This window comes from Amia ocellicauda, unplaced genomic scaffold (genome assembly GCF_036373705.1).
Source record: "Amia ocellicauda isolate fAmiCal2 unplaced genomic scaffold, fAmiCal2.hap1 HAP1_SCAFFOLD_102, whole genome shotgun sequence".
NCBI classification, from domain to species: domain Eukaryota; kingdom Metazoa; phylum Chordata; class Actinopteri; order Amiiformes; family Amiidae; genus Amia; species Amia ocellicauda.
In genome coordinates, this window is record NW_027102667.1 from 92,064 (window position 1) to 118,991 (window position 26,928).

At 45.6% G+C, this 26,928-nt stretch overlaps 8 non-coding genes and 32 pseudogenes across 8 annotated transcripts; all 40 read right to left on the reverse strand.

Annotated features, from left to right (window-relative positions):
- Positions 1–29: 29 nt before the first annotated feature.
- Positions 30–148, reverse strand: LOC136720216 (uncharacterized; annotated as a pseudogene).
- A 533-nt stretch (positions 149–681) lies between these two features.
- Positions 682–800, reverse strand: LOC136720165 (uncharacterized; annotated as a pseudogene).
- Positions 801–1,007: 207 nt separating this feature from the next.
- On the reverse strand, positions 1,008–1,126 carry LOC136720146 (uncharacterized; annotated as a pseudogene).
- Positions 1,127–1,339: 213 nt separating this feature from the next.
- Positions 1,340–1,458, reverse strand: LOC136720251 (uncharacterized; annotated as a pseudogene).
- A 216-nt stretch (positions 1,459–1,674) lies between these two features.
- Positions 1,675–1,793, reverse strand: LOC136720187 (uncharacterized; annotated as a pseudogene).
- A 214-nt stretch (positions 1,794–2,007) lies between these two features.
- LOC136720168 (uncharacterized) lies at positions 2,008–2,126 on the reverse strand (annotated as a pseudogene).
- A 225-nt stretch (positions 2,127–2,351) lies between these two features.
- On the reverse strand, positions 2,352–2,470 carry LOC136720171 (uncharacterized; annotated as a pseudogene).
- A 215-nt stretch (positions 2,471–2,685) lies between these two features.
- LOC136720262 (5S ribosomal RNA) lies at positions 2,686–2,804 on the reverse strand. The gene has a single exon (XR_010805427.1). It is a non-coding gene; the product is annotated as a 5S ribosomal RNA (ribosomal RNA).
- A 219-nt stretch (positions 2,805–3,023) lies between these two features.
- On the reverse strand, positions 3,024–3,142 carry LOC136720181 (5S ribosomal RNA). Its single transcript, XR_010805414.1, has one exon. It is a non-coding gene; the product is annotated as a 5S ribosomal RNA (ribosomal RNA).
- A 214-nt stretch (positions 3,143–3,356) lies between these two features.
- Positions 3,357–3,475, reverse strand: LOC136720246 (uncharacterized; annotated as a pseudogene).
- Positions 3,476–3,690: 215 nt separating this feature from the next.
- Positions 3,691–3,809, reverse strand: LOC136720175 (uncharacterized; annotated as a pseudogene).
- Positions 3,810–4,022: 213 nt separating this feature from the next.
- Positions 4,023–4,141, reverse strand: LOC136720184 (uncharacterized; annotated as a pseudogene).
- A 216-nt stretch (positions 4,142–4,357) lies between these two features.
- Positions 4,358–4,476, reverse strand: LOC136720197 (uncharacterized; annotated as a pseudogene).
- Positions 4,477–4,685: 209 nt separating this feature from the next.
- LOC136720293 (uncharacterized) lies at positions 4,686–4,804 on the reverse strand (annotated as a pseudogene).
- Positions 4,805–5,024: 220 nt separating this feature from the next.
- On the reverse strand, positions 5,025–5,143 carry LOC136720188 (uncharacterized; annotated as a pseudogene).
- A 214-nt stretch (positions 5,144–5,357) lies between these two features.
- On the reverse strand, positions 5,358–5,476 carry LOC136720170 (uncharacterized; annotated as a pseudogene).
- Positions 5,477–5,689: 213 nt separating this feature from the next.
- On the reverse strand, positions 5,690–5,808 carry LOC136720172 (uncharacterized; annotated as a pseudogene).
- A 214-nt stretch (positions 5,809–6,022) lies between these two features.
- LOC136720173 (uncharacterized) lies at positions 6,023–6,141 on the reverse strand (annotated as a pseudogene).
- Positions 6,142–6,356: 215 nt separating this feature from the next.
- On the reverse strand, positions 6,357–6,475 carry LOC136720263 (5S ribosomal RNA). The gene has a single exon (XR_010805428.1). It is a non-coding gene; the product is annotated as a 5S ribosomal RNA (ribosomal RNA).
- Positions 6,476–6,694: 219 nt separating this feature from the next.
- LOC136720193 (5S ribosomal RNA) lies at positions 6,695–6,813 on the reverse strand. The gene has a single exon (XR_010805415.1). It is a non-coding gene; the product is annotated as a 5S ribosomal RNA (ribosomal RNA).
- A 214-nt stretch (positions 6,814–7,027) lies between these two features.
- Positions 7,028–7,146, reverse strand: LOC136720162 (uncharacterized; annotated as a pseudogene).
- Positions 7,147–7,368: 222 nt separating this feature from the next.
- Positions 7,369–7,487, reverse strand: LOC136720185 (uncharacterized; annotated as a pseudogene).
- Positions 7,488–7,703: 216 nt separating this feature from the next.
- LOC136720198 (uncharacterized) lies at positions 7,704–7,822 on the reverse strand (annotated as a pseudogene).
- Positions 7,823–8,031: 209 nt separating this feature from the next.
- Positions 8,032–8,150, reverse strand: LOC136720294 (uncharacterized; annotated as a pseudogene).
- Positions 8,151–8,370: 220 nt separating this feature from the next.
- On the reverse strand, positions 8,371–8,489 carry LOC136720174 (uncharacterized; annotated as a pseudogene).
- Positions 8,490–8,704: 215 nt separating this feature from the next.
- On the reverse strand, positions 8,705–8,823 carry LOC136720218 (5S ribosomal RNA). The gene has a single exon (XR_010805417.1). It is a non-coding gene; the product is annotated as a 5S ribosomal RNA (ribosomal RNA).
- Positions 8,824–9,039: 216 nt separating this feature from the next.
- Positions 9,040–9,158, reverse strand: LOC136720279 (5S ribosomal RNA). The gene has a single exon (XR_010805442.1). It is a non-coding gene; the product is annotated as a 5S ribosomal RNA (ribosomal RNA).
- A 224-nt stretch (positions 9,159–9,382) lies between these two features.
- Positions 9,383–9,501, reverse strand: LOC136720228 (uncharacterized; annotated as a pseudogene).
- Positions 9,502–9,717: 216 nt separating this feature from the next.
- Positions 9,718–9,836, reverse strand: LOC136720226 (uncharacterized; annotated as a pseudogene).
- Positions 9,837–10,059: 223 nt separating this feature from the next.
- LOC136720296 (uncharacterized) lies at positions 10,060–10,178 on the reverse strand (annotated as a pseudogene).
- A 220-nt stretch (positions 10,179–10,398) lies between these two features.
- Positions 10,399–10,517, reverse strand: LOC136720242 (5S ribosomal RNA). The gene has a single exon (XR_010805419.1). It is a non-coding gene; the product is annotated as a 5S ribosomal RNA (ribosomal RNA).
- A 219-nt stretch (positions 10,518–10,736) lies between these two features.
- Positions 10,737–10,855, reverse strand: LOC136720282 (uncharacterized; annotated as a pseudogene).
- Positions 10,856–11,400: 545 nt separating this feature from the next.
- Positions 11,401–11,519, reverse strand: LOC136720266 (5S ribosomal RNA). Its single transcript, XR_010805431.1, has one exon. It is a non-coding gene; the product is annotated as a 5S ribosomal RNA (ribosomal RNA).
- Positions 11,520–11,742: 223 nt separating this feature from the next.
- LOC136720143 (uncharacterized) lies at positions 11,743–11,861 on the reverse strand (annotated as a pseudogene).
- A 210-nt stretch (positions 11,862–12,071) lies between these two features.
- Positions 12,072–12,190, reverse strand: LOC136720129 (uncharacterized; annotated as a pseudogene).
- Positions 12,191–12,400: 210 nt separating this feature from the next.
- On the reverse strand, positions 12,401–12,519 carry LOC136720177 (uncharacterized; annotated as a pseudogene).
- Positions 12,520–13,075: 556 nt separating this feature from the next.
- LOC136720297 (uncharacterized) lies at positions 13,076–13,194 on the reverse strand (annotated as a pseudogene).
- A 220-nt stretch (positions 13,195–13,414) lies between these two features.
- LOC136720248 (uncharacterized) lies at positions 13,415–13,533 on the reverse strand (annotated as a pseudogene).
- Positions 13,534–13,744: 211 nt separating this feature from the next.
- On the reverse strand, positions 13,745–13,863 carry LOC136720190 (uncharacterized; annotated as a pseudogene).
- Positions 13,864–14,078: 215 nt separating this feature from the next.
- On the reverse strand, positions 14,079–14,197 carry LOC136720247 (uncharacterized; annotated as a pseudogene).
- Positions 14,198–26,928: the final 12,731 nt, after the last annotated feature.

Genomic DNA, 26,928 nt, shown 5'->3' on the forward strand with positions numbered 1-26,928 from the left:
TACGATGAAGTTACCCAGGAGACGTAAAAAGCTTGCAGCACCTGGTATTTCTAGGAGATCTCCCATCCAAGTACTGACCAGGCCATGCCCCGTTTAGCTTCCGAGATCTGACGAGACGGGGTGCGTCCAGGACGGTGTAGCCGCAAGCCGAGAGGCCTGGCTGCATGATGTCTCTTAAAGGCTGACGGGTGTTGACGGAACTTCCAGCAAATAAAAAAAGAAAAATGGAGGGAAAAATATCAGTTCAGCAAAGGGTGTTGAAAGTAGCCGGGTACGTGTACATTTCTTCAATTGTATCTTCTCCTGACAGAAAGAGAGTATTAAGAGCTACGATGAAGTTACCCAGGAGACGTAAAAAGCTTGCAGTACCTAGTTTTTCCAGGAGGTCACCAATCCAAATACTGACCAGGTCCTGCCACGTGTTTCTTCCTAGATCTGACAAGATCGGGCGCGTTCAGGACGTTGTGGCCGCAAGCCAAAAAGCCTGGCTGCATGATGTCTCTTAAAGGCTGGCGGGTATTGACGGAACTTCCAGCAAAAAAAAGAAAAATGGAGGGAAAAATACCAGTGCAGCAAATGGTGTTGAAAGTAGCCGGGTACGTGTACAAATCCTCAATTATAACACCTCCAGACAGAAAGAGAGTATTAAGAGCTACAATGAAGTTACTCAGGAGACTAAAAAGCTTGCAGCACCAGGTATTTCCAGGAGGTCTCCCATCCAAGTACTGACCAGGCCCTGCCCCATTTAGCTTCCGAGATCTGACAAGATCGGGCACGTTCAGGTAAGTGTGGCCGCAAGCCTAGGGAGCTGGCTGCATGATGTCTCTTAAAGGTTGGCGGGTATTGACGGAACTTCCAGCAAAAAAAAAAAAAAAATGGATGGAAAAATATCAGTGCAGCAAAGGGTGTTGACAGTAGCTGGGTACGTGTACAATTCTTCAATTATATCTCCTCCAGACAGAAAGAGAGAATTAAGAGCTACGATAAAGTTACCCAGGAGACGTAAAAGCTTGCAGCACCAGGTATTTCCAGGAGGTCTCCCATCCAAGTACTGACCAGGTCCTGCCCCGTTTAGCTTCCGAGATCTTACGAGATCGGGCACGTTCAGGACGTTGTGGCCGCAAGCCAAGAGGCCTGGCTGCATGATGTCTCTTAAAGGCTGGCGGGTATTGACGGAACTTCCAGCAAAAAAAAAAAAAAAGAAAAACGGAGGGAAAAATATCAGTGCAGCAAAGGATGTTGAAAGTAGCCAGGTACGTGTACAATACTTCAATTATATCTCCTCCAGACAGAAAGAGAGTATTAAGAGCTACGATAAAGTTACCCAGGAGACGTAAAAAGCTTGCAGAACCAGGTATTTCCAGGAGGTCCCACATTCAAGTAATGACCAGGCCCTGCCCCGTTTAGCTTCCGAGATCTGACGAGATGGGGCGCGTTCAGGACGGTGTGGTTGCAAGCCAAGAGGCCTGGCTGTATGATGTCTCTTAAAGGCTGGAGGGTATTGACGGAACTTCCAGCAAAATAAAAAAGAAAAAAGAAAAATGGAGGGAAAAATATCTGTGCAGTAAAGGGTGTTGAAAGTAGCCGGGTACGTGTACAATTCTTCAATTAAATCTCCTCCAGACAGAAAGAGAGTATTAAAAGCTACGACGAAGTTCCCCAGGTGACGTAAAAAGATTGCAGCACCTGGTACTTCCAGGAGGTCTCCCATTCATGTACTGACCAGGCCCTGCCCCGTTTAGCTTCCAAGATCTGACGAGATTGGGGGCGTTTAGGACGGTGTGGCCGCAAGCCAAGAGGCCTGGCTGCATGATGTCTCTTAAAGGCTGGCGGGTATTGACGGAACTTCTAGGAAAAAAAAAAAAAAAAGAAAAACGTAGGCAAAAATATCAGTGCAGCAAAGGGTGTTGAAAGTAGCCGGGTACGTGTACAATTCTTCAATTATATCTCCTCCAGACTGAAAGAGAGTATTAAGAGCTACGATAAAGTTACCCAGGAGACGTAAAAAGCTTGCAGCACCTGGTATTTCCAGGATGTCAACAATCCAAGTACTGACCAGGCCCTGCCCCGTTTAGCTTCCGAGATCTGACGAGATTGGGGGCGTTTAGGACGGTGTGGCCGCAAGCCAAGAGGCCTGGCTGCATGATGTCTCTTAAAGGCTGGCGGGTATTGACGGAACTTTTAGCAAAAAAAAAAAAAAAAAAAAAAAAAAAGAACAACGGAGGCAAGAATATCAGTGCAGCAAAGGGTGTTGAAAGTTGCCGGGTACGTGTACAATACTTCAATTATATCTCCTCCAGACAGAAAGAGAGTATTAAGAGCTACGATAAAGTTACCCAGGAGACGTAAAAAGCTTGCAGCACCTGGTATTTCCAGGAGGTCACCCATCCAAGTACTGAACAGGCCCTGCCCCGTTTAGCTTCCGGGATCTGATGAGATCGGTCGCGCTCAGGACGGTGTGGTCGCAAGCAAGAGGCCTGGCTGCATGATGTCTCTTAAAGGCTGGAGGGTATTGACGGAACTTCCAGCAAAATAAAAAAGAAAAAAGAAAAATGGAGGGAAAAATATCAGTGCAGCAAAGGATGTTGAAAGTAGCCGGGTACGTGTACAATTCTTCAATTATATCTCCTCCAGACTGAATGAGAGTATTAAGAGCTACAATGAAGTTACCCAGGAGACGTAAAAAGCTTGCAGCACCTGGTATTTCCAGGAGGTCACCCATCCAAGTACTGAACAGGCCCTGCCCCGTTTAGCTTCCGGGATCTGATGAGATCGGGCGCGTTCAGGACGGTGTGGCCGCAAGCCAAGAGGCCTGGCTGCATGATGTCTCTTAAAGGCTGGCGGGTATTGACTTAACTTCCAGCAAAAAAATAAAAAAAAAAAAATAGAAAAATGGAGGGAAAAATATCAGTGCAGGAAAGGGTGTTGAAAGTAGCCGGGTACATGTACAATTCTTCAATTATATCTCCTCCAGACTGAAAGAGTATTAAGAGCTACAATGAAGTTACCCAGGAGACGTAAAAAGCTTGCAGCACCTGGTATTTCTAGGAGGTCTCCCATCCAAGTACTGACCAGGCCCTGCCCCGTTTAGCTTCCGAGATCTGACGAGATCGGGCGCATTCAGGACGGTGTGGCCACAAGCCGAGAGGCCTGGCTGCATGATGTCTCTTAAAGGCTGGCAGATATTGACGGAACTTCCAGAAAAAAAAAAAAAAAAAAAAAAATGGAGGGAAAAATATCAGTGCAGCAAAGGGTGTTGAAAGTAGCCGGGTACGTGTACAATTCTTTAATTATATCTCCTCCAGACAGAAAGAGAGTATTAAGAGCTACAATGAAGTTACCCAGGAGACGTAAAAAGCTTGCAGCACCTGGTATTTCCAGGAGGTCACCCATCCAAGTAATGAACAGGCCCTGCCCCGTTAACCTTCCGGGATCTGATGAGATCGGTTGCGCTCAGGACGGTGTGGTCGCAAGCAAGAGGCCTGGCTGCATGATGTCTCTTAAAGGCTGGAGGGTATTGACGGAACTTCCAGAAAAATAAAAAAGAAAAAAGAAAAATGGAGGGAAAAATATCAGTGCAGCAAAGGATGTTGAAAGTAGCCGGGTACGTGTACAATTCTTCAATTATATCTCCTCCAGACTGAATGAGAGTATTAAGAGCTACAATGAAGTTACCCAGGAGACGTAAAAAGCTTGCAGCACCTGGTATTTCCAGGAGGTCACCCATCCAAGTACTGACCAGGCCTTGCCCCGTTTAGTTTCCAAGATCTGTTGAGATCGGGCGCGTTCAGGACGGTGTGGCCACAAGCCGAGAGGCCTGGCTGCATGATGTCTCTTAAAGGCTGGCAGATATTGACGGAACTTCCAATAAAAAAAAAAAAAAAAAAAAATGGAGGGAAAAATATCAGTGCAGCAAAGGGTGTTGAAAGTAGCCGGGTACATGTACAATTCTTCAATTATATCTCCTCCAGACTGAAAGAGAGTATTAAGAGCTACAATGAAGTTACCCAGGAGACGTAAAAAGCTTGCAGCACCTGGTATTTCCAGGAGGTCACCCATCCAAGTACTGACCAGGCCTTGCCCCGTTTAGCTTCCAAAATCTGTTGAGATCGGGCGCGTTCAAGACGGTGTGGCCGCAAACCAAGAGGCCTGGCTGCATGAAGTCTCTTAAAGGCTGGAGGGTATTGACGGAACTTCCAGCAAAATATAAAAGAAAAAAGAAAAATGGAGGGAAATATATCAGTGCAGCAAAGGGTGTTAAAAGTAGCTGGGTACGTGTACAATTCTTCAATAATATCTCCTCCAGACTGAAAGAGAGTATTAAGAGCTACGATGAAGTTACCCAGGAGACGTAAAAAGCTTGCAGCACCTGGTATTTCCAGGAGGTCAACAATCCAAGTACTGACCAGGCCCTGCCCCGTTTAGCTTCCGAGATCTGACGAGATTGGGGGCGTTTAGGACGGTGTGGCCGCAAGCCAAGAGGCCTGGCTGCATGATGTCTCTTAAAGGCTGGCAGATATTGACGGAACTTCCAGAAAAAAAAAAAAAAAAAATGGAGGGAAAAATATCAGTGCAGCAAAGGGTGTTGAAAGTAGCCGGGTACGTGTACAATTCTTTAATTATATCTCCTCCAGACAGAAAGAGAGTATTAAGAGCTACGATGAAGTTACCCAGGGGACGTAAAAAGCTTGCAGCACCTGGTATTTCCAGGAGGTCACCCATCCAAGTACTGTCTAGGCCCTGCCCCATTTAGCTTCCGAGATCTGATGAGATCGGGCGCGTTCAGGACGGTGTGGCGGCAAGCCAAGAGGCCTGGCTGCATGATGTCTCTTAAAGGCTGGCGGGTATTGACTTAACTTCCAGCAAAATAAAATAAAAAAAAAATAGAAAAATGGAGGGAAAAATATCAGTGCAGGAAAGGGTGTTGAAAGTAGCCGGGTACGTGTACAATTCTTCAATTAAATCTCCTCCAGACAGAAAGAGAGTATTAAAAGCTACGACGAAGTTCCCCAGGTGACGTAAAAAGATTGCAGCACCTGGTACTTCCAGGAGGTCTCCCATTCATGTACTGACCAGGCCCTGCCCCGTTTAGCTTCCAAGATCTGACGAGATTGGGGGCGTTTAGGACGGTGTGGCCGCAAGCCAAGAGGCCTGGCTGCATGATGTCTCTTAAAGGCTGGCGGGTATTGACGGAACTTCTAGGAAAAAAAAAAAAAAAAGAAAAACGTAGGCAAAAATATCAGTGCAGCAAAGGGTGTTGAAAGTAGCCGGGTACGTGTACAATTCTTCAATTATATCTCCTCCAGACTGAAAGAGAGTATTAAGAGCTACGATAAAGTTACCCAGGAGACGTAAAAAGCTTGCAGCACCTGGTATTTCCAGGATGTCAACAATCCAAGTACTGACCAGGCCCTGCCCCGTTTAGCTTCCGAGATCTGACGAGATTGGGGGCGTTTAGGACGGTGTGGCCGCAAGCCAAGAGGCCTGGCTGCATGATGTCTCTTAAAGGTTGGTGGGTATTGACGGAACTTCCAGAAAAAAAAAAAAAAAAAAAAAATGGAGGGAAAAATATCAGTGCAGCAAAGGGTGTTGAAAGTAGCCGGGTACGTGTACAATTCTTTAATTATATCTCCTCCAGACAGAAAGAGAGTATTAAGAGCTACAATGAAGTTACCCAGGAGACGTAAAAAGCTTGCAGCACCTGGTATTTCCAGGAGGTCACCCATCCAAGTACTGAACAGGCCCTGCCCCGTTTAGCTTCCGGGATCTGATGAGATCGGTCGCGCTCAGGACGGTGTGGTCGCAAGCAAGAGGCCTGGCTGCATGATGTCTCTTAAAGGCTGGAGGGTATTGACAGAACTTCCAGAAAAAAAAAAAAAAAAAAAAAAAATGGAGGGAAAAATATCAGTGCAGCAAAGGGTGTTGAAAGTAGACGGGTACGTGTACAATTCTTTAATTATATCTCCTCCAGACAGAAAGAGAGTATTAAGAGCTACAATGAAGTTACCCAGGAGACGTAAAAAGCTTGCAGCACCTGGTATTTCCAGGAGGTCACCCATCCAAGTACTGAACAGGCCCTGCCCCGTTTAGCTTCCGGGATCTGATGAGATCGGTCGCGCTCAGGACGGTGTGGTCGCAAGCAAGAGGCCTGGCTGCATGATGTCTCTTAAAGGCTGGAGGGTATTGACGGAACTTCCAGCAAAATAAAAAAGAAAAAAGAAAAATGGAGGGAAAAATATCAGTGCAGCAAAGGATGTTGAAAGTAGCCGGGTACGTGTACAATTCTTCAATTATATCTCCTCCAGACTGAATGAGAGTATTAAGAGCTACAATGAAGTTACCCAGGAGACGTAAAAAGCTTGCAGCACCTGGTATTTCCAGGAGGTCACCCATCCAAGTACTGAACAGGCCCTGCCCCGTTTAGCTTCCGGGATCTGATGAGATCGGGCGCGTTCAGGACGGTGTGGCCGCAAGCCAAGAGGCCTGGCTGCATGATGTCTCTTAAAGGCTGGCGGGTATTGACTTAACTTCCAGCAAAAAAATAAAAAAAAAAAAATAGAAAAATGGAGGGAAAAATATCAGTGCAGGAAAGGGTGTTGAAAGTAGCCGGGTACATGTACAATTCTTCAATTATATCTCCTCCAGACTGAAAGAGTATTAAGAGCTACAATGAAGTTACCCAGGAGACGTAAAAAGCTTGCAGCACCTGGTATTTCTAGGAGGTCTCCCATCCAAGTACTGACCAGGCCCTGCCCCGTTTAGCTTCCGAGATCTGACGAGATCGGGCGCATTCAGGACGGTGTGGCCACAAGCCGAGAGGCCTGGCTGCATGATGTCTCTTAAAGGCTGGCAGATATTGACGGAACTTCCAGAAAAAAAAAAAAAAAAAAAAAAATGGAGGGAAAAATATCAGTGCAGCAAAGGGTGTTGAAAGTAGCCGGGTACGTGTACAATTCTTTAATTATATCTCCTCCAGACAGAAAGAGAGTATTAAGAGCTACAATGAAGTTACCCAGGAGACGTAAAAAGCTTGCAGCACCTGGTATTTCCAGGAGGTCACCCATCCAAGTACTGACCAGGCCTTGCCCCGTTTAGTTTCCAAGATCTGTTGAGATCGGGCGCGTTCAGGACGGTGTGGCCGCAAGCCGAGAGGCCTGGCTGCATGATGTCTCTTAAAGGCTGGCGGGTATTGACTTAACTTCCAGCAAAAAAAAAAAAAAAAAAAAAATAGAAAAATGGAGGGAAAAATATCAGTGCAGGAAAGGGTGTTGAAAGTAGCCGGGTACATGTACAATTCTTCAATTATATCTCCTCCAGACTGAAAGAGAGTATTAAGAGCTACAATGAAGTTACCCAGGAGACGTAAAAAGCTTGCAGCACCTGGTATTTCCAGGAGGTCACCCATCCAAGTACTGACCAGGCCTTGCCCCGTTTAGCTTCCAAAATCTGTTGAGATCGGGCGCGTTCAAGACGGTGTGGCCGCAAACCAAGAGGCCTGGCTGCATGAAGTCTCTTAAAGGCTGGAGGGTATTGACGGAACTTCCAGCAAAATATAAAAGAAAAAAGAAAAATGGAGGGAAATATATCAGTGCAGCAAAGGGTGTTAAAAGTAGCTGGGTACGTGTACAATTCTTCAATAATATCTCCTCCAGACTGAAAGAGAGTATTAAGAGCTACGATGAAGTTACCCAGGAGACGTAAAAAGCTTGCAGCACCTGGTATTTCCAGGAGGTCAACAATCCAAGTACTGACCAGGCCCTGCCCCGTTTAGCTTCCGAGATCTGACGAGATTGGGGGCGTTTAGGACGGTGTGGCCGCAAGCCAAGAGGCCTGGCTGCATGATGTCTCTTAAAGGCTGGCAGATATTGACGGAACTTCCAGAAAAAAAAAAAAAAAAAATGGAGGGAAAAATATCAGTGCAGCAAAGGGTGTTGAAAGTAGCCGGGTACGTGTACAATTCTTTAATTATATCTCCTCCAGACAGAAAGAGAGTATTAAGAGCTACGATGAAGTTACCCAGGGGACGTAAAAAGCTTGCAGCACCTGGTATTTCCAGGAGGTCACCCATCCAAGTACTGTCTAGGCCCTGCCCCATTTAGCTTCCGAGATCTGATGAGATCGGGCGCGTTCAGGACGGTGTGGCGGCAAGCCAAGAGGCCTGGCTGCATGATGTCTCTTAAAGGCTGGCGGGTATTGACTTAACTTCCAGCAAAAAAAAATAAAAAAAAAATAGAAAAATGGAGGGAAAAATATCAGTGCAGGAAAGGGTGTTGAAAGTAGCCGGGTACATGTACAATTCTTTAATTATATCTCCTCCAGACTGAAAGAGAGTATTAAGAGCTACAATGAAGTTACCCAGGAGACGTAAAAAGCTTGCAGCACCTGGTATTTCCAGGAGGTCACCCATCCAAGTACTGAACAGGCCCTGCCCCGTTTAGCTTCCGGGATCTGATGAGATCGGTCGCGCTCAGGACGGTGTGGTCGCAAGCAAGAGGCCTGGCTGCATGATGTCTCTTAAAGGCTGGAGGGTATTGACGGAACTTCCAGCAAAATAAAAAAGAAAAAAGAAAAATGGAGGGAAAAATATCAGTGCAGCAAAGGATGTTGAAAGTAGCCGGGTACGTGTACAATTCTTCAATTATATCTCCTCCAGACAGAAAGAGAGTATTAAGAGCTACGATGAAGTTACCCAAGTGATGTAAAAAGATTGCAGCACCAGGTATTTCCAGGAGGTCTCCCATCCAAGTACTGACCAGGCCCTGCCCCGTTTAGCTTCCGAGATCTGACGAGATCGGGCGCATTCAGGACGGTGTGGCCACAAGCCGAGACGCCTGGCTGCATGATGTCTCTTAAAGGTTGACGGGTATTGACGGAACTTCCAGCAAAATAAAGAAGAAAAAAGAAAAATGGAGGGAAAAATATCAGTGCAGCAAAGAGAGTTGAAAGTAGCCGGGTACGTGTACAATTCTTCAATTATATCTCCTCCAGACATAAAGAGAGTATTAAGAGCTATGATGAATTTACCCAGGAGACGTAAGAAGCTTGCAGCACCTGGTATTTCCAGGAGGTCTCCCATCCAAGTACTGATCAGGCCCTGCCCCGTTTAGCTTCCAAGATCTGACGAGATCGTGTGCATTCAGGACGGTGTGGCCACAAGCCAAGACGCCTGGCTGCATGATGTCTCTTAAAGGTTGGCGGGTATTGACGGAACTTCCAGCAGAAAAATAAAATAAAAATAAAAATAAAAAAATGGATGGAAAAATATCAGTGCAGGAAAGGGTGTTGAAAGTAGCCGGGTACGTGTACAATTCTTCAATTATATCTCCTCCAGACAGAAAGAGAGTATTAAGAGCTACGATGAAGTTACCCAGGAGACGTAAAAAGCTTGCAGCACCTGGTATTTCTAGGAGTTCTCACATTCAAGTACTGACCAGGCCCTGCCCCGTTTAGCTTCCGAGATCTGATGAGTTCGGGCGCGTTCAGGACAATGTGTCCGCATGCCAAGAGGCCTGGCTGCATGATGTCTCTTAAAGGCTGGAGGGTATTGACGGAACTTCCAGCAAAATAAAGAAGAAAAAAGAAAAATGTAGGGAAAAATATCAGTGCAGCAAAGGCTGTTGAAAGTAGCCAGGTACGTGTACAATACTTCAATTATATCTCTCCCAGACAGATAGAGAGTATTAAGAGCTACGATGAAGTTACCCAGGAGACGTAAAAAGCTTTCAGTACCTGGTTTTTCCAGGAGGTCACCCATCCAAATACTGACCAGGCCCTGCCACGTTTTGCTTCCAAGATCTGACAAGATCGGGGGCGTTCAGGACGGTGTGGCCGCAAGCCAAGCGGCCTGGCTGCATGATGTCTCTTAAAGGCTGGCGGGTATTGACGAAACTGCCAGCAGAAAAATAAAATAAGAATAAAAATAAAAAGATGGATGGAAAAATATCAGTGCAGCAAAGGGTGTTGACAGTAGCTGGGTACGTGTACAATACTTCAATTATATCTCCTCCAGACAGAAAGAGAGTATTAAGAGCTACGATAAAGTTACCCAGGAGACGTAAAAGCTTGCAGCACCAGGTATTTCCAGGAGGTCTCACATTCAAGTACTGACCAGGTCCTGCCCCGTTTAGCTTCCGAGATCTGACGAGATCGGGCGCGTTCAGGACGGTGTGGCCGCAAGCCGAGATTCCTGGCTGCATGTTGTCTCTTAAAGGCTGGCGGGTATTGACGGAATTTCCAGCAAAAAAAAAAAAAAAAAAAATAGAAAAATGGAGGGAAAAATATCAGTGCAGGAAAGGTTGTTGAAAGTAGCCGGGTACGTGTACAATTCTTCAATTATATCTCCTCCAGACAGAAAGAGAGTATTAAGAGCTACGATGAAGTTACCCAAGTGATGTAAAAAGCTTGCAGCACCAGGTATTTCCAGGAGGTCTCCCATCCAAGTACTGACCAGGCCCTGCCCCGTTCAGCTTCCGAGATCTGACGAGATCGGGCGCGTTCAGGATGGTGTGGCCGCAAGCCGAGATGCCTGGCTGCATGATGTCTCTTAAAGGCTGGCGGGTATTAACGGAATTTCCAGCAAAAAAAAAAAAAAAAAAATAGAAAAATGGAGGGAAAAATATCAGTGCAGGAAAGGGTGTTGAAAGTAGCCGGGTACGTGTACAATTCTTCAATTATATCTCCTCCAGACTGAAAGAGAGTATTAAGAGCTACGATGAAGTTACCCAGGAGACGTAAAAAGCTTGCAGCACCTGGTATTTCCAGGAGGACACCCATCCAAGTACTGACCAGGCCCTGCCCCGTTTGGCTTCCGAGATCTGACGAGATCGGGCACGTTCAGGACAGTGTGGCCGCAAGCCAAGATGCCTGGCTGCATGATGTCTCTTAAAGGCTGGCGGGTATTGACGGAACAGCCAGCAAAAAAAAAAAAGAGAAATGGAGGGAGAAATACCAGTGAAGCAAAGGGTGTTGAAAGTAGCCGGGTACGTGTACAATTCTTCAATTATATCTCCTGCAGACAGAAAGAGAGTATTAAGAGCTACGATGAAGTTTCCCAGGAGACGTAAAAAGCTGGCAGCACCTGGTATTTCCAGAAGATCTCCCATCCAAGTACTGACCAGGTCCTGCCCCGTTTAGTTTCCGAGATCTTCCAAGATCGGGCTCGTTCAGGACTGTGTGTCCGCAAGCCGAGAGGCCTGGTTGCATGATGTCTCTTAAAGGCTGGCGGATATTGACGGAACTTCCAGAAAAAATAATAAAGAAAAAGAGAAATGGAGGGAGAAATACCAGTGCAGCAAAGGGTGTTGAAAGTAGCCGGGTACGTGTACAATACTTGAATTATATCTCCTCCAGACAGAAAGAGAGTATTAAGAGCTACAATGAAGTTACCCAGGTGACGTAAAAAGCTTGCAGCACCTGGTATTTCCAGGAGGACACCCATCCAAGTACTGACCAGGCCCTGCCCCGTTTGGCTTCCGAGATCTGACGAGATCGGGCACGTTCAGGACGGTGTGGCCGCAAGCCGAGAGGCCTGGCTGCATGATGTCTCTTAAAGGTTGGCGGGTATTGACGGAACTTCCAGCAAAAAAAAAATAAATAAATAAAATAGAAAAATGGATGGAAAAATATCAGTGCAGCAAAGGGTGTTGACAGTAGCTGGGTACGTGTACAATACTTCAATTATGTCTCCTCCAGACAGAAAGAGAGTATTAAGAGCTACGATAAACTTACCCAGCAGACGTAAAAAGCTTGCAGCACCTGGTATTTCCAGGAGGTCTCCCATCCAAGTACTGACCAGGCCCTGCCCCATTCAGTTTCCGAGATCTGACGAGATCGGGCGCGTTCAGGATGGTGTGGCCGCAAGCCGAGATGCCTGGCTGCATGATGTCTCTTAAAGGCTGGCGGGTATCGACGGAACTGCCAGCAAAAAAAAAAAAGAAAAATAGAGGGAAAAATACCAGTGCAGCAAAGGGTGTTGAAAGTAGCCGGGTACGTGTACAATTCTTCAATTATATCTCCTCCAGACAGAAAGAGAGTATTAAGAGCTACGATGAAGTTACCCAGGAGACGTAAAAAGCTTGCAGCACCTGGCATTTCCAGGAGGTCACCCATCCAAGTACTGACCAGGCCCTGCCCCGTTTAAATTCCAAGATCTGATGAGATCGAGGGCGTTCAGGACGGTGTGGCTGCAAGCCAAGAGGCCTGGCTGCATGATGTCTATTAATGGTTGGCGGGTTTTGACGGAACATCCAGCAAATAAAAAAAAAGAGAAATGGTGGTAAAAATATCAGTGCAGCAAAGGGTGTTGAAAGTAGCCGGGTATGTGTACAATACTTTAATTATATCTCCTCCAGGCAGATAGAGAGTATAAAGAGCTACGATAAAGTTACCCAGGAGACGTAAAAGCTTGCAGCACTAGGTATTTCCAGGAGGTCTCACAATCAAGTACTGACCAGGTCCTGCCCCGTTTAGCTTCCGAGATCTGACGAGATCGGGCGCGTTCAGGATGGTGTGGCCGCAAGCCGAGATGCCTGGCTGCATGATGTCTCTTAAAGGCTGGCGGGTATCGACGGAACTGCCAGCAAAAAAAAAAAAGAAAAATAGAGGGAAAAATACCAGTGCAGCAAAGGGTGTTGAAAGTAGCCGGGTACGTGTACAATTCTTCAATTATATATTCTCCAGACAGAAAGAGAGTATTAAGAGCTACGATGAAGTTCCCCAGGAGACGTAAAAAGCTGGCAGCACCTGGTATTTCCAGAAGATCTCCCATCCAAGTACTGACCAGGTCCTGCCCCGTTTAGTTTCCGAGATCTTCCGAGATCGGGCGCGTTCAGGACTGTGTGTTCGCAAGCCAAGAGGCCTGGCTGCATGATGTCTCTTAATGGCTGGCGGGTATTGACGGAACTTCCAGCAAAAAAAAAAAAAAAAAAAGAAAAAGAAAAAAAAAATGGAGGGAAAAATATCAGTGCAGCAAGGGGTGTTGAAAGTAGACGGGTACGTGTACAATACTTCAATTATATCTCCTACAGACAGATAGAGAGTATTAAGAGCTACGATAAATTTACCCAGGAGACGTAAAAGCTTGCAGCACCAGGTATTTCCAGGAGGTCTCACATTCAAGTACTGACCAGGTCCTGCCCCGTTTAGCTTCCGAGATCTGACGAGATCGGGCGCGTTCAGGACGGTGTGGCCGCAAGCCGAGATGTCTGGCTGCATGATGTCTCTTAAAGGCTGGCGGGTATTGACGGAATTTCCAGCAAAAAAAAAAAAAAAAAAAATAGAAAAATGGAGGGAAAAATATCAATGCAGGAAAGGGTGTTGAAAGTAGCCGGGTACGTGTACAATTCTTCAATTATGTCTTCTCCAGACAGAAAGAGAGTATTAAGAGCTACGATGAAGTTCCCCAGGAGACGTAAAATGCTGGCAGCACCTGGTATTTCCAGGAGATCTCCCATCGAAGTACTGACCAGGCCCTGCCCCGTTTAGTTTCCGAGATCTGACGAGATCGGGCGCGTTCAGGACTTTGTGTCCGCAAGCCGAGAGGCCTGGCTGCATGATGTCTCTTAAAGGTTGGTGGGTATTGACGGAACTTCCAGCAAAAAAAAAAAAAGAAAAATGGATGGAAAAATATCAGTGCAGCAAAGGGTGTTGAAAGTAGCTGGGTACATGTACAATTCTTCAATTATATCTCCTGCAGACTGAAAGAGAGTATTAAGAGCTACGATGAAGTTACCCAGGAGACGTAAAAAGCTTGCAGCACCTGGTATTTCTAGGAGGTCTCCCATCAAAGTACTGACCAGGACCTGCCCCGTTTTGCTTCCGAGATCTGACGAGATCGGGCACGTTCAGGACGGTGTGGCCTCAAGCCAAGAGGCCTGGCTGCATGATGTCTCTTAAAGGCTGGAGGGTATTGACGGAACTTCCAGCAAAATAAAAAAGAAAAAAGAAAAATGGAGGGAAAAATATCAGTGCAGCAAAGGGTGTTGAAAGTAGCCGGGTACGTGTAGAATTCTCCAATAATATCTCCTCCAGACTGAAAGAGAGTACTAAGAGCTACGATGAAGTTACCCAGGAGACGAAAAAGCTTGCTGCACCTGATATCTCCAGGAGGTCACCCATCCAAGTACTGACGAGCCCTTGCCCCGTTTAGCTTCCGAGATCTGATGAGATTGGGCGCGTTCAGGACGGTGTGGCCGCAAGCCAAGAGGCCTGGCTGCATGATGTCTCTTAAAGGCTGACGGGTATTGACGGAACTTCCAGCAAAAAAAAAATGGATAAAGAAAAATGGAGGGAAAAATATCAGTGCTGCAATGGGTGTTGAAAGTAGCCGGGTACGTGTACAATACTTCAATTATATCTCCTCCAGACAGAAAGAGAGTATTAGGAGCTACGATGAACTCACCTAAAGGATTATTAGGAACACCATACTAATACTGTGTTTGACCCCCTTTCGCCTTCAGAACTGCTTTAATTCTACGTGGCATTGCTTCAACAAGGTGCTGAAAGCATTCTTTAGAAATGTTGGCCCATATTGATAGGATAGCATCTTGCAGTTGATGGAGATTTGTGGGATGCACATCCAGGGCACGAAGCTCCTGTTCCACCACATCCCAAAGATGCTCTATTGGGTTGAGATCTGGTGACTGTGGGGGCCAGTTTAGTACAGTGAACTCATTGTCATGTTCAAGAAACCAATTTGAAATGATTCGACCTTTGTGACATGGTGCATTATCCTGCTGGAAGTAGCCATCAGAGGATGGGTACATGGTGGTCAAAAAGGAATGGACATGGTCAGAAACAATGCTCAGGTAGGCCGTAGCATTTAAACGATGCCCAATTGGCACTAAGGGGCCTAAAGTGTGCCAAGAAGACATCCCCCACACCATTACACCACCACCACCAGCCTGCACAGTGGTAACAAGACATGATGGATCCATGTTCTCATTCTGTTTACGCCAAATTCTGACTCTACCATCTGAATGTCTCACCTCTTTTTCCTATTTGTAGTGGAGATGAGTGGTACCCGGTGGGGTCTTCTGCTGTTGTAGCCCATCCGCCTCAAGGTTGTACTTGTTGTGGCTTCACAAATGCTTTGCTGCATACCTCGTTTGTAACGAGTGGTTATTTCAGTCAAAGTTGCTCTTCTATCAGCTTGAATCAGTCGGCCCATTCTCCTCTGACCTCTAGCATCAACAAGGCATTTTCGCCCACAGGACTGCCGCATACTGGATGTTTTTCCCTTTTCACACCATTCTTTGTAAACCCTAGAAATGGTTGTGCGTGAAAATCCCAGTAACTGAGCAGATTGTGAAATACTCAGACCGGCCCGTCTGGCACCAACAACCATGCCATGCTCAAAATTGCTTAAATCACCTTTCATTCCCATTCAGACATTCAGTTTGGAGTTCAGGAGATTGTCTTGACCAGGACCACACCCCTAAATGCATTGAAGCAACTGCCATGTGATTGGTTGATTAGATAATTGCATTAATGAGAAATTGTACAGGTGTTCCTAATAATCCTTTAGGTGAGTGTATATGTATGTATGTGTATGTATGTCCAATTGCTTTGACAATACAAATGAAATGAATTGAGAGAGAGAGAGAGAGAGAGAGAGAGAGGAATATGAGCTCCTAAAAAACATTTGTTTTTATACATAAGCGGATTTAATTTGTGATTTACAAATGAATATATAGCACTATAAACATACACAGAAGACATGGAATAGAAATTCAGAAGAAAAAGTATTCAAAAAATAATAATTTTAAGAGAAACACAAAAAGAAGAAAGCAGAGAGACAGTTCAGGAAGAAAAGTCAGAAAAGAAAAGCTGAAGACAAGAATTGGAGGTAAGAGACAAATAATTAAACAAAAAAATATGTATTAATAAAATAAATAAGCATTCTCAGTAGTTGACTCAGCCAATGAAAATGCAGAGCTCCGATTTGAATAGAGTGACAGTAGGAGAGAGCCCAACTGCCACTGAGACTGATAGAAATCTATCGAACAGCAGTCTGACTGCAGAGCTGCCTTTTGAAATCCGATACCCTGAAGACATTCGCTCTGCACAGGCTAAGAAGGACTACAAACAAGCTGTGATGAGAGCATCTCCTGAGACCCTCATCCTAGACTACACCGGTAAAGGAGAAAACAGGGTCAAGAACAATCTACTGTTCTACACCGCCTTTCACAAAACCCTGTGCCAGACATACCCCAATAACAACAAGAGGGGCATTAGCAGAGGCAGGCAGATCTCAGTGCTGGTAGAGAAAGACACAGACAGTGTGATGCTCACTTTTAATGTATACCACAACGGGACCATCATGGTGCAGGACAGCGAGAGCAGCCTGGACCAATTAGCTCTCGGCTTCCACACCTCAAAGCAGCAGACTGAGGTAGAGAAACAAGAGCCAGAGCCGGCCACCCTGCAGTCTGCCCCCAGCCACACGGAGCCAGACAGTGCCCCATCTCCCACAGACTGCCCCCCTGTCTCCCCAAAACTCTCCAGCAACATTAAAACACTAAAGGAATGCCTATCAGTGCTGGAGCTGGAGTTTGCGGAGTTCAGGGAGCAGACCTTGAGCACCCTGGCCCAGACCTCCTTGTGCGATCAGCTCCGGGATGAGATGCACAGACTAAAGATGCAGCACAAGGCTGAGATCCATGAGCTGAGAGCAGCAGTGAGAGACCTGGCGGAGCAGAGCCAAACCCTGAGGACGGAGCTGCGCAGAGCGAGGGAGGAGCTGACCAGGACACCCCAGCACAGCTAGCTAAGGAGCCTGCAGAGCCAGCTGGAGGAGCTAAGAGAGGAGCTACACATCACTGGAGCACAGAGACTGCACTGCACTGACCCCACAACACCTCCAACCCCTGACGCACCCACTGATCCACCCACACTACCCACCACTCCTGACACACCCACTATCACCAGACCTGCCACTAATACACAACCCCCTGAAACGCCACTCCCCCAAAACACACCCGCTGCCCCCACCACTCCCGACGCAAACCCGGAGTGGCAGGTCAACGCAGAGGTGGTCATTCTGAGCGAATCCAATGGGAAGTTCCTGGTTGAGAGGCGCCTCTTCCCTGGGCGAAAAGTGAAAAAGCTTTGGTGCTCCACAGCACAGAGAGCCCTGGAGCTGCTCTCCAAGAGGAGGCTTTGCCAAGTCAAACACATCCTCATCCACACCGGCACTAACGACCTGAGTGCCCGCAGGGGCGATGTGGCCTCAGCCCTGAGACAGGTAGCAACGAAAGCCACAGAGGAATTCCCAACTGCCAAAATTTCCATCTCCACACTGCTGCCCCGCACAGACGTGCCCCTGCACATCATCCAGGCCATCAACGCAGAAGTGTCCCGAAGATGTGCCCTCCTCCCCAACGTCCACCTGGCACACCACTGAGACATCCAGCCACATCACCTGTATGACCACGTCCACCTCAACAAGACGGGTGTGAGGATCATCTCAAAGGTCCTCAAGGACACAACCCTGGGCCGAAACCCCACACACCCCCACCTCGAGACCAGGAGCAAACCCCCCAGCCCCCGGCCACATCCCCAGCCACCGGCTCCACCCCAGCCCCAGCCCCTGAGACCCCGCGGCCCCATTCCCCACCCCCCCATCCCCAGAGGGCCCGTCCAGCACAGCAGAGCGGACAGCCGGGGACCAGCACAGCCACACAGCCACGCAGCAGCGGCTTCCAGAGCCTGGAGGCCCGATGCTGCCCAGCTGGCCCAGATAAGGCAACTCCTCAGTGTCATCTGTACCACACTGCTGAGTTAACTGAGCCTCAACACACATATATATGGTTGTGGAGATGGAGAGTAAGAAAAAATGTGATTTAATTATTCTGATATTTTGATGCAAAGATAAAATCTTTGAGTGATTATTATGTATATCCATATATAATTATTAATAGTAATATAATATCAGTTGTAGACCACAAATTAAACTTTCTTATGTAGAAGAGACAAGTATAATAAAATATATGAACATGTCCTTTAAAATAAGCAGTTGGAATATGCAGGGTTTACGCTCCTCAACTTTTGGAATGAAGAGCACAGGCCCTGAACTGATCAACACTGTAAATAGTTCAGATGTTTTCATTCTTGTAGAGACTTGGTGCTGTGCAGATATGTCTATACACTGGATGGATACAATGGATACAGGGAGCTGATTGTGCCCTCCTATAAAAAACCCAAAGTCAGGTGTGGCAGGGCCTCGTGGGGGATTATCGTGTGGTACAGGGAGGAGCTCCGAGCAGCCCTATGCCCAGTACAGAGAGGAGACACACACCTGTGGATGAAAATCAGAAAAGACACCCTACAAAATAACACAGATATATACCTATGTGCAATTTATATGCCACCCGCAGACTCCCCCTACTATAATGAGGAAGGCTTTCATGAGCTTCAAAACGAAATCTGCCACTTCCAGACCCTGGGCTCTGTACTGCTGTGTGGCGATCTCAATGCCAGGACTGGCAGAGAGATGGACTACATCAATACAGAGGGGAACACACACCTGTTCGGAGACTCCCCGCTGTGCCACACACACACCTCCACACTGACACAGCCACGACAGCGTGGTAAACAAGAGCAGGAAGCAGGTAGTGCGCCTATGTAAAAGCCTGGGTCTATATATCATCAATGGCAGGACCAGGGGGTACTCTCTGGGGAGATTCACATACTGCTCGGCTCTGGGCAGCAGTGTGGTGGACTACGCCATAACTGACCTGGACCCACAAGCCAACAATGCGTTTATAGTCAGACAACAATCTCCACTATCAGACCACAGCCAAATAACACTTTACCTAAAAAGATCAGCGCAGCCACAAGTCAGAGCCAAACTTCCCACAAAACTGGTCTCCCTGCCACCCAGTTAGAGATGGTCAGAGCCCAGCACAGAGAACTACACAAGAGCCCTGAATAGTGATGAGATTGAAAACATGTTAGACAGATATCATTCCTCACACTATCAAATAAACCAAAACGGAATAAACTCAGCCACCAAAACACTGAATGAAATATTTGAGAGACTGGCTTTAAAATCAAACATTAAAACAATTAAAAACCAAAATATGAAATCGTCTAAAAGAAAAAAAGAACAGTGGTGTGACCAGGAGTGTGAAACTTCTAGGAAACACCTGAGACATCTCTCCAACACTAAACACAGAGAGCCCGACAACCAGGAGGCTCGCCTCAGCTACTGCCAGGCCCTGCGGCACTACAAGCAACTCCTCAGTAAGAAAAAAGACCACTATATGGGCAGAATAAATACCCCAAAAACAAAAAATGAAATACCAATTCAAAATGGAGAAATCTGGAAAACACACTTTGAAAAACTTTACCAAAATGTTGAAAACAATCCAAAGCCAGAACAGGTTAAAATATTAAAAAACCTAAATAAATTGGAAGAAATCATTAAGAATAACCAAAATCCCTTAGATAACCCATTTACAATACAGGAACTAAAACATCAACTCAAAATCCTCAAACCCAGGAAAGCCAGCGGCCCCGACAGCATCAGCCCTGAGATGCTGAAGCACAGCAGCCCGCAGCTGCAGGAGGCTCTGCTCAAACTCTTTAACCTGGTGCTGAGAGCCGGGTGTTTCCCTGAGGTCGGGAATCAAGGATTGATCACCCCGATTTTTAAAAGTGGAGACAAATTAGACCCCAATAACTACTGGGGCAGCTGTGTGAGCAGTAACCTGGGGAAGGTGTTCTGCAGTATCATCAACGCCCAGATACTGGCCTTCCTTACCAAGCACAGTGTCCTGAATAAGAGTCAGATTGGCTTCCTACCAAAACACCGCACAACCGATCATATTTACACTCTACACACCCTCATAAATAAATATACCCAAAACAATAAAGGAAAAATATTTGCCTGTTTTGTAGACTTTAGAAAGGCATTTGACTCAATCTGGCACAAGGGATTATTTTATAAACTTCTACAGAGTGGTGTAGGGGGTAAAGTTTATGACATCATTAAATCAATGTATTCTGAAAACAAATGCGGAGTTCAAATTGGCAACTCAAGAACAGAGTTCTTCACTCAGGGGCGGGGAGTGAGACAGGGCTGCAGTCTGAGTCCAACACTGTTCAACATCTACATCATCGAGTTGGCCACAGTGTTGGAGCAGTCTGACGCCCGCAGCCTAACTCTCCATGACACAGAGATCAAGTTCCTGCTCTATGCAGACGACCTGGTGCTGCTGTCGCCCACAGAGCAGGGGCTTCAGCAGAACCTGGCGCTGCTAGAGCAGTACTGTCAGAAATGGGCCCTGGCAGTCAATCTGGACAAGACCAGAGTTATGGTTTTCCAGAAAAAAGCCCCATCTCAGGGAAACAGGTACCGCTTCACTCTGGGCAGCACTGGATTAGAGCACTGCACCAGATACAACTACCTTGGCCTGACCATCAGTGCGTCAGGGAGCTTCAGCCTGGCTATAAACGCATTAAAAGACAAGGCACGCCGGGCATTTTATGCCATAAAGACACAATTTGGGAAAACAACAATACCAATAACTATTTGGATTAAAATATTAAACTCCATCATCCAACCAATCCTGCTATATGGGAGCGAAGTGTGGGGTCCCCTCATGAACCTCAATAACAACAATTGGGACAAAAGCCCCATGGAAATATTCCACCTAGAATTTAATAAAAACATCTTACACGTACACAGAAACGCCCCCACGGCTCTGAGGCTCACAGAGCCCGAACACACAATGACCAAAACAACAACAATTGGGAAAATTGACATGTACCTGAAAAGCAAATACACAAAAGATTAGAGACACGAATTAGAATTACAAAACAAATTGGAATGCTACCGGGCCCTGAATAGAAACATTACATTGGCTGAATACTTAAAAATCCAAAATATAAAAGAGAGACAAAATCTAACTAAATACAGGCTCAGTGACCACAGCCTCGCCATTGAAAAAGGCCGCTACAGAAAATTCTGGGTTGCCAGAGAAGAGCGGCTGTGCAGCCAGTGTGACCTAGGGGAGGTCGAAACACAGGCGCATTTCCTGCTGTCCTGCCCTAAATACACAAAAATCAGGGAGACATACTTTAAAATATTAAAAATGCATATCCCTGAGTTCAGCATGATCCCCGATTGCTGCAAACTCCCCGTCCTGCTGGGAGAGGAGGAGCGCACTGCCTTCTTAGCAGCGCAATATGTATCCACCTGCCACAGCCTGCGAGACAGTGTGTAGACACCAGCCTGTGGCACTCCATTTGCAAAACAAAATAAAAACAGTGATTTTTCTGATGTCATGACACAAATTTTGATACAAACAACAAATATGGTTTATATCCTACTTAATTTTATTTCAATGTGTACTATATTTGTTCCACTGAATCTTGTATTGCAATGTTTTGTCTTGATTGATAGAACATTTGTATCTGCTTTGGCAATATTGTGATAGATCATGCCAATAAAGCACCTTTGAATTGAATTGAAATGAATTGACAGACAGACAGACACACGCACACACACACAGAGCCAGCCAGCCAGACAGCCAGCCAGCTCAGCCATGACATCACGAGCCTCTCTCAGCTGACTGCTATGACATCACAGAGCACGTACATTCCGTTGCTTGCCGTCTGTCAACCACTCAGTCACTGCCAGCCAGACTGGCTGGCTGGCTGGATGGGGGGGCTGCTTGCTGCTGCTGCGTATCTTAGCAAGCTTATTTGCTTGACCGGCCTTCCTACTCCTCTGCCCAAATGCCCACCTAAGCCCGATCTGCTGTTCACCTGGATCACAGCTCCGCCCCAACAAGGCAGATCCTCCCAAGAATGGTACAAACTGATCCACGTTCCCCTCCACGGAAAGCTTTAGCCCAAAATAAGGGACAAATTCTGTAACAACATAACGAATGCCCACCCAACCTGTGACAAAACTGAGAAAAAAGAAAAACGCTCAGTCCTCCTGGTGGAGGGACACACAGCCACCCTGGCTGCCCAATATGTCAGTGCCTACCACAGCCTGAGGGACACAGTGACACACGAGCACCGGCTGTAAATATAATGTAAATACTCGTATGTAATGCATGTCATTGTATTTCAAAAAGGAATCTGGAAATAGTAAACCTATTTTCTTTATTTGAATGTATTAAAGATCACATTTTATTACATTTTCTTTTTCTGTACTTCATTACATTATATTGAGATTCATAATTCTATTATTTATTTTCCGTATGTATGTATGTATGTATTATTGTATGGAAGGAAAGTTAGAAATTATTTTCTCAAACCTGTTTTTCTCTCTTGTATACTTAAGAAAGATAAGGTCAAGCTAGAAGGTCAGGAGGCCATAAGGTAGTTTGATTTCTGTTTGTTATTTACGATGAGAACCTTGGAGACAATGTCAAACGGTATGACCTACGTGCCTGTTCCTTAAAACCATGTGTAGATCTATGAACTCTGTTCTATAATGAAATATGTTCTGCTTAGTTAGCCTTTAAGATAACATAGTAATGATTTTCTAGCATGTATGTATGTATGTATGTATGTCCAATTGCTTTGACAATACAAATGAATTGAATTGAGAGGGAGAGAGAGAAAGAGAGAGAGAGAGAGAGAGAGAGAGAGAGAGAGAGAGAGAGAGAGGAATATGAGCTCCTAAAAAACATTTGTTTTTATACATAAGCGGATTTAATTTGTCATTTACAAATGAATATATAGCACTATAAACATACACAGAAGACATGGAATAGAAATTCAGAAGAAAAAGTATTCAAAAAATAATAATTTTAAGAGAAACACAAAAAGAAGAAAGCCAATGAAAATGCAGAGCTCCAATTTGAATAGAGTGACAGTAGGAGAGAGCCCAACTGCCACTGAGACTGATAGAAATCTATCGAACAGCAGTCTGACTGCAGAGCTGCCTTTTGAAATCCGATACCCTGAAGACATTCGCTCTGCACAGGCTAAGAAGGACTACAAACAAGCTGTGATGAGAGCATCTCCTGAGACCCTCATCCTAGACTACACCGGTAAAGGAGAAAACAGGGTCAAGAACAATCTACTGTTCTACACCGCCTTTCACAAAACCCTGTGCCAGACATACCCCAATAACAACAAGAGGGGCATTAGCAGAGGCAGGCAGATCTCAGTGCTGGTAGAGAAAGACACAGACAGTGTGATGCTCACTTTTAATGTATACCACAACGGGACCATCATGGTGCAGGGCAGCGAGAGCAGCCTGGACCAATTAGCTCTCAGCTTCCACACCACAAAGCAGCAGACTGAGGTAGAGAAACAAGAGCCAGAGCCGGCCACCCTGCAGTCTGCCCCCAGCCACACGGAGCCAGACAGTGCCCCATCTCCCACAGACTGCCCCCCTGTCTCCCCAAAACTCTCCAGCAACATTAAAACACTAAAGGAATGCCTATCAGTGCTGGAGCTGAAGTTTGCGGAGTTCAGGGACTAAAGATGCACCACAAGGCTGAGATCCATGAGCTGAGAGCAGCAGTGAGAGACCAGGAGGAGCAGAGCCAAACCCTGAGGACGGAGCTGCACAGAGCGAGGGAGGAGCTGACCAGGACACCCCAGCACAGCCAGCTGAGGAGCCTGCAGAGCCAGCTGGAGAAGCTAAGAGAGGAACACAGAGACTGCACTGCACTGACCCCACAACACCTACAACCCCTGACGCACCCACTGACGCACCCACTGATCCACCCACACTCCCCACCACTCCTGACACCCCCACTATCACCAGAGCTGCCACTAATACACAAACCCCTGAAACGCCACTCCCCTAAAACACACCCGCTGCCCCCACCACTCCCGAAGCAAAACCCGGAGTGGCAGGTCAACACAGAGGTGGTCATTCTGAGCGACTCCAATGGGAAGTTCCTGGATGAGAGGCGCCTCTTCCCTGGGCGAAAAGTGAAAAAGCTTTGGTGCCCGACAGCACAGAGAGCCCTGGAGCTGCTCTCCAAGAGGAGGCTGTGCCAGGTCAAACACATCCTCATCCACACCGGCACTAACGACCTGAGTGCCCGCAGGGGCGATGTGGCCTCAGCCCTGAGACAGGTGGCAAAGAAAGCCACAGAGGAATTCCAAACTGCCAAAATCACCATCTCCACACTGCTGCCCCGCACAGACGTGCCCCTGCACATCATCCAGGCCATCAACGCAGAAGTATCCCGAAGATGTGCCCTCCTCCCCAACGTCCACCTGGCACACCACTGAGACATCCAGCCACATCACCTGTATGACCACGTCCACCTCAACAAGACGGGTGTGAGGAAGGTCCGTTTTTAGTGTTTCTCTGAACACATCCAAGCTTACCTAGGCGCTACATATTATTTTCAATTACCCGTAATTCTGATCTGTATTTTGGCTTGTTAATAGAAGTTATTGAAGTTGGACTCCTAATTCAAAATAACCAATATGTATCTCAACGTAATTTACTGACAGACATCACTCTTTATCACTTTCACTTTTGAAGGAACTGCTTTGTATTCTGTGTATTGTTTTATTGTAGTGCTGCTTCCTTTCTTGGCCAGGTTTTACTTGCAAAAGTGATTTTATTCTCAATGTAAGCTCAAAGTCAAATAGTTTAAATAAGAAAACAATGTATTGAAATGAGAACATCATGAACCTGTGTAATTGTGCTGAAGGACAAGCACTGAAAGCAGAGAGAATTTTGTGTTTGGCATTGAATAGCCTTAAAGAAAACTATGCCGTTTTTGGAAACTTTCATATTTAAGTTGAATGTAGGCAAAAACATTCCAGTCACTCTGAAGAGAGAATACAGTTTACTGTTCGAATAAGTAGCCCCTGAATTGAAGATAAAAATCAAAAGTGCTGTTCGTAATTAGTTTACACTTTTACATCAGATGTCTTGTTTTTGCGTTCCAAATTGAGGAGTTGTGGCATATAATGTAAATGAAGTTACTTCACTAGTAGTGCGATTTCTACGTTGTGTATGTGTGTTTGTATATATGAACTCATACATTTTTTAAAGATTGTATTTGGAAAACAAATTCAGGTATAGCACGTGTCCCCCTTTTGAATGGGTTCTATATATAACATTTTAAAACGAATGGTTCTGTGTAGAACGCTATGTTTGGGGGTTCTTCATGTAACCCCTTTGAAGGGGTTCTACATAGAACCATAAAGGGATCCACCAGAGCGATTACTCGAGGAACCCTTTATGGTTCTGTGCAGAACAATTTCTTCTAAGAGTGTGGAGTGTCGCCACACAATTTCTCTCAGAGGGCTTTTGACCAATGGCAATCCAATCCTGAATGACGTCACCACTATCCTGTTGTACTTTATGGGAGAGATGTATTACGTAGTTTATAATGAGAAGAATAACAATAATCACCTGTTTTTCATAGGTTTTGTATCCATGGTCTCCTTCATATTAGGAAAGGAAGTTGATCCATAGCCTACTCAGAGACAACTGAGAGTTGGTCTCTGAGCAGCAGCACAAAGGGGTCGAGTCTCTCAATGTCCGTGTGTTGGAGATATTCCACCATATTGGTCCCAGCCTTTAAAACAATGTTAAAGAAGATGTTAAAGATATTGTAGAAATATATTGCAGAAGAGCAGAACTACAATCACACTTTTTCAATGCTATTGCTGTTTTCTACCTCCCTGGTGAGGTACCAGTGCGGGAAGTTTGAGAGAGTATTTCTAAAATGTGTATGATCCAATACACACAGTTATTTAAAAAGCTGACGTCTTGTACATGCTCACCAGAACCAAGCCTAATTAAATAACACATTTAATATTAAATAAGTACATGTGCAGTAGCCACTTGGACAATTACAGATCCCCAGGTCAAAACACAACAGAAAGACATGGAAGATCGTATTTTCAAATCACATCTGTGGCCCCCCTAACTGTAATTTGGTATTAGTGGGTCAAAGGATTTATTTGGTTCAAGTGATAATAAGATCATATTTTGAAAACAAGCACTACAGGTTGTCATATTTAAAATGACTGTGAGTACCTTTCTTTAGTGACGGTTCTGAGGGGGGCAGGGATTAGTTGAGTGTGCTAATTGGAGCTGTGAAGTGTGCAGAGAAAATACAAATGTTTTCTTTTAATATGAAAACAAAGAACTTTTTTTTAACACCGACCTGGGATTGTGTTTCTTTCCAAGTTTCCTTATTGTTTCTGAGAAGAGACTGTTCACTTGCAAAGTGAACTGGACCCGTGTGACTCGCAGGTAAGGAGAGCCCGTGTTGAACTAAGATGGCTACAGTGAGTTTTCCTGGACAAAGCTCGGGCAAAGGATAGCGCAGAGTGCACCTGCACCTGAGATTGTGTTGAGAAGCTTTGTGATAAGAGCAGGTAAAGAGGGAAAAGAAACACAAGTATTTTCTTTGTTTGAAGAACACATTTTGTTTTAACTGAAACGGGACTACAACTTTTGAAAGGGAAATAGTTGCTAGTGCACTGTATTTTTATTGAGTTTATTAGAAGAAAAAAAGCTTATATTTTGGACAGAACGAACTCGTTTGGCATGCAACTAGCAGCAAACGATGAGAAGCAAACAAAACAGTTAGCAAGTTAGCAAGTTACAGGCTGTCCTAGGTCCGGGGGTGCTTATGGTTGTTTATGGGTTCCCTTACCTTAGCCAGTGTCATGTACGGGTGTCCGTACCTTACTGGAGTGTTTGTTTTTATTATAATATATATACATAATATAATATATAATAATGTAATATTTCAGATAAATCGTCACAGTGAGTGACACCAGCATTATTGGTTTTTTGAGAAATAAAAAAACAGAATGTAGAGAAGAAAATGTTGGAAGGAAGTTGGGAGAAAGACTGGTCTCCGAAGGAGCACCGGGACTGGTGGAAGCAACAACAACCAGATAAGACAGAGAAAGGAATTGTGATATTGTGTCAGGTTGGTGAGAATCAAGAAAAGAAAATAACAGAAATGG